Genomic DNA, 5,056 nt, shown 5'->3' on the forward strand with positions numbered 1-5,056 from the left:
TCCAGGCGTCCCATCGAAGCCGCTACTGAGATAAACGATGGGAATGAAAGCTAACGAAATGACGGGTTATTAAATATTAAAAAAAAGATCCCCCAAAACACTTTTTGAACCGTAAAACTAGCCTACATACATCTCACTGTGGTTACAAACTGTGAAAAAGCACCATAAAACTCCCGTTCCGTTTTCCGTGGTTAAAGCATTACATGTAACCCCATTTTTTTACTGCAGTTATACTACATATCACAGCTAAATTCATCTTCGTGTATTTAAAAAAAATATTTATGAATGTAGAATCCATTATAGTAGCCAACCACTGGATAAAATGCACCGTTATGTCGCTTTAAAGCCATTTGTGGTGTCTCTATCCTTCTGGTTTATGCACGCATAATGCATTTATGCTTTACAAAACCATAATTAAATATGCCAAGGTCCCTGTAGGGATATATTGTAGCGGTTCCCCGGGAGCTTGGCAGGGATTATGTGCATGTAATGTTGGGCCTGGTATAGTTTTTAAAACGAACAGAAATCCACCAGTTGCAGCAGTAAATGAGGCGTTTCTCCATACATTCAAAAGCAAGCTCTGTGGGTTTGCCTGGATAATAAACCCTCTTGTTCTTGGCTCTGTGGGGGTTGTAGTTCCCAGAGCCATTCAAGCGGGGTCGCTAATGGTCTTCTCATCGCCTCGGCTCAGTGACCCTGTGAGAGGCTGCAGCATGTGGGCCAGGGCCTCGCGAACTTGACACCCAGCCCTCCCAGTGGATGGGATGTAGACCACAGAGCCAGCGGGCTGAGGTTTAGTCCAGGAAAAGCCACCTGAGGAGCTTTTACTTTTTTTGTGTTAAATCTGTCTGCGTTTTTGGGATGTTAATTAGGGGATTGGCGGTAACAATATAATGTTTAATATAGCCCACCTTTTAGATTCTTTATTTTTTTATTTGAATGAAATAAAACTTGCAAGAGACCCCAACACACTCCCAGTCCACCCTAACACCCACCTCACTTTGCAGTAGCTGTACTAATGCAGTCTACTGTCAAGGAAAAGTAGGGCACACCATGCAAGCCTGTAATATGTCTGACCCTTCCAAATGTCCTCATTCTGTATTCTCCTCATTTCCCTGTTTTTTGCCTTTCCTAAATTGTACCTGCCCTCCCCCTACAGCAGAACAAGGAGTGAAGAGCAGATAAATTGTAACACACAGCTCCGGGACAAGGATTATTGCCCAAATTGAAGGATGGAGAATGGTCATATAGGGTCCTAATCGATAAATGTAGAGATAGACTAAGGAGGCTAGAGAAGGATCAGAGAGGGATATGGAGGAAGATAACTGCTCGAGACCACCAATGCTCAGCAATCAGGCCGAACATGACAGCTTGTAGACCCAACCAATTATTTACCCCAGCCAAATCAATAGAGCTCTCTCCGAAAGATAACCATCAGCAGCACTATCTGGAACACATTCACAGCAGAACTCACAAACACACTGAGCACTCTGCTCGCTGCCACTCTCGCTCTCTGTCTCTTTTGCAAACACACACATTTCCCTCACAGACACTTAGTTATCAGCTTTCCTTAGAAATAAGACACAAATCATTTAATTATTGGACATCTATGCTGAAAAGAGAAACATTAAAACAGCATATGTCAAACTGTGCCTACAGCGAGCCTGAAATCGCATCACAGGGACACTTTAAAGAAACAGACACGCTTTTGCACACACACTTTGGTTAATGACGCTGAGGCTACACTGACAGGCTGTGTATACATGTTAGTGGTGATGAGTCGATGTGCGCAACATCAGATGTCTTAACCCTCACCGCAGGAGTCGCTGGCCCCCTCCTGGGACCCCCTAGCACCACATCACAGTCAGTTTCGTCAGTAATGAGCAGTGACACATATTACACTGCAGGTGATTCATATAAAACAGGGTCTGCGCCGCAGTTAAACGAGTCCCCGGGGAAGTGGCTGGGAACCTGAGAGGCACCTCAGTCAGCCGATTGCGCATTTAAGGATTTATAAAGGGATGCACTTAAACCACAATGCACCACCACATCTTACCTTTCACCCCTACCCCTCAAGGGCTCACCTGCACCCTGCCCTGGTCTCTCTCTGCACCTTGCCCGAGCCTCCAGCCCTGATTCAGTTTTCCAGTCCAAGATGTCATTGTCTTAGCAGTAAATGCTGCATTTCTCCTTACATGTTATCCGTTTATGCGGCTGTTAGCCATTGTTCTCTGCTGTTGTTGAGGTTAAACGCTTGTGGCTCAAGGGCTCGGCAACAGAATCAACAACACGCAATGAAAGCCGTTATGGTCACTGCCAACTGGCCTACAGCTATATCCACTCGCCCCATGCTCCATTCTTGATCTAATTTTCTTTCTGTGTCTCTTCAATACACATACTGTAGCCGTATTTTATTCTAACCCTTCACTCTTTCCAAAATGAGATATTTCACTTCACCCAACATTAGCTCAGCTTTCTTCACTCCATAACTTCCTCTTTTCCTGACGTTTCTTTTTTCATCCATCCTTCCATGAAACTGTGCCTGAGGTTTAAGTAGTTCCCTTTATACACCTCCTACCTCTGGGAGCCACACACACACACACACACACACACACACACACACATGCACACGCACCACACAGAAACAGTATATATTTTAGAGCCAGACCGATATAAGATTTTTAAGACCGGTACCCATAATAGAGGGGAAAAATCTATCAAATACCGATATAATAAATCTGAGCTAAAATGAAAACAAACCTTTTCTATGTGGATTGTACAGCACCTTTGCACTGGTTTAACTCTGCAAAGGCTGCTTTCTTAAACAAATAATAAATTAATGATTTATTAAGATTATTATACATTAGACGTACAATGTTTTACAATGATATAATTATAGAAATTAGCTAAATTATGCATTCAATTACTGACCATTTAAATAAAGAATAAATTTAAATTTAAATAAATAGCCAAATTAACATTAGAGCTATGTTCGGTATCATTAAATTACTGACCATTTAAATACAGAATAAAATAAAATAAATAGCAAATTAAACAATACTTAATGTTCAGAATCAGTCAATTGATGGTCATTTGAATAAATCATTAATGAAAATGAAATAAACAGCTAAACAAATACACATTAGTACTGTAAATAAAATAGCTAAGATCATTTCTAAATCACCCCAAGCATTGCTTTGTGCATTATACATTCTAACAAAAGTTTTTGATATCAGTGCATGTCAGACAACATATGCACCAATATCAACACTGATCAGCCGATATGATCTATTTCCATCTCTTTTCTTTACTGGAAGAAAAAAATTGACATTTCTGAGAGAGGACATAAAGCAGACAGAACCCGCTACCTAAAACAAGAACTCACACCTTTCTTAGGAATATGTAAAAGTGTCCTCCCACAGCGCTCTTTCCTCTCCCACCCTTTCCTCCACCTCCCCTTATTCATCGTCGACCCACTTCCTCTCTGCTTCTCACCTCCTCACTTTCCTTCACCCCTACTCCTACTCTTTTCCCACCTCTCCCCTGCTCCCTCTCCCTTTCCAGCGCTGTCTAAATCTCTCCGTGTCTCACACATTTTTGGAGTCTGTACAGAACAAACAGCATGTAACATGTGAGCCCCTGTTCTCTTCAGTTCTGGTCTGCCTGTCTGTCATCAGCTCTGGTCCGTTTCAACTAGCCCTGAGCTGGTTTAGGCCCCGTCTGGACAGGCCCGCTGTATCCTGCTGGTTTACATCAAGTTTCATTGTGGTCCTTTCAAATTAGAGCTCTTACTTAACGTCTGGCCCAGCTGCTAAGCTGCAAGCCTGACTTTTACTGAAGCATCACCTTAACCCCAGCTTCACCCTGGCTGGAGATCTTGTGCCAAACCTAAAAAAAAGGGGGACATTTAGGTGAACAGGATTTTTTTAAAGGCCACCAGGACCTTGACCTTTATAGTTTTATTTATTATTTTATTAGCAGCTTCTAAATTTGGGGCTTTAGGATTCAAATCTGTAATATGTAAAAGCAAAGAAAGATACATTGAGACAGGCACACTAAGACAAAAGTAAACTTAGAAATGAACTTTGTTTTTGCAGAATATCATGAAGTTACAGTGAAGTTAACCTTTTGAATATGAAACATCACCACTTCTTCATTTTATCCTCAGACATTTGTATGAATTATTCTCATAATACGCATGAAAGATCCTCTCAAGGCGTTCCGCAGGCATCACATTCACAAGCAAGGGACAGATGCAAGGTCACAGCGACCTTAACCTTTGACCTCCAACATCTAATCAGCTCATCCTTGAGTCCAAGTGGACACGTGGGCCAAACTTGAATTCATTTTCTCAAGCTATTCTTGAGATAGCCTTCTCACAAGAGCAGGACGGACGTAACGTCATAGTGCAGTGACATTGACCTTTGAATTTGAAAAACTTCTCTCAAGGCATTTCTGAGATATTGTGTTCAGGAAAGAATAGAAGGACAAACAAGCTGACAACATAATGCCTGGTCATGACTGTCGTTTTTGTGGAGGCATAAGATAAAAAGTTTAAATGTTTAAGTCTGTTTTACTGAAGATCTAAAAATACACATTTTAGATAGGATTTGGGAGTTGGGGGGTGAGTGTGTCCCCCAACTGGGATGTTTTTTTCCCCGCGCTGAATCTAGAGCAAAACTTTCTAAGGCAACAGGAGGTACGGCTGGACAGATGGAAGGAGGGGAATATGTGTTTTTAAATCAATGGGGGAAGAGCGAGGCGGCAGCAGCAGAAAGGTGAGGAGGGGCAGTGACGGTTGGGGTCGGGGTGAACATGTTGAACAGTGCCAAAATCACACACACATCTGCTGTTCATCTCGAGTGTTTCCAATAAGCTTTAAACGTTTCCTGAAGCCCTGTGAAAGTGTACCGAGCTGCCAAGACAGAAGGGGGTTGGTGTTTGATTTTCTTTGTGTGTGTGTGTGGTGAAGGAATAGGTGGTCTCTCACACTTTTTTTTTCATTAAACGTGTCTATAAATTACCCAAACTTGAGGGAAAAGCAAAGGAGTACAAA

The sequence above is a fragment of the Centropristis striata genome, chromosome 17, assembly GCF_030273125.1.
Source record: "Centropristis striata isolate RG_2023a ecotype Rhode Island chromosome 17, C.striata_1.0, whole genome shotgun sequence".
Taxonomy (NCBI): domain Eukaryota; kingdom Metazoa; phylum Chordata; class Actinopteri; order Perciformes; family Serranidae; genus Centropristis; species Centropristis striata.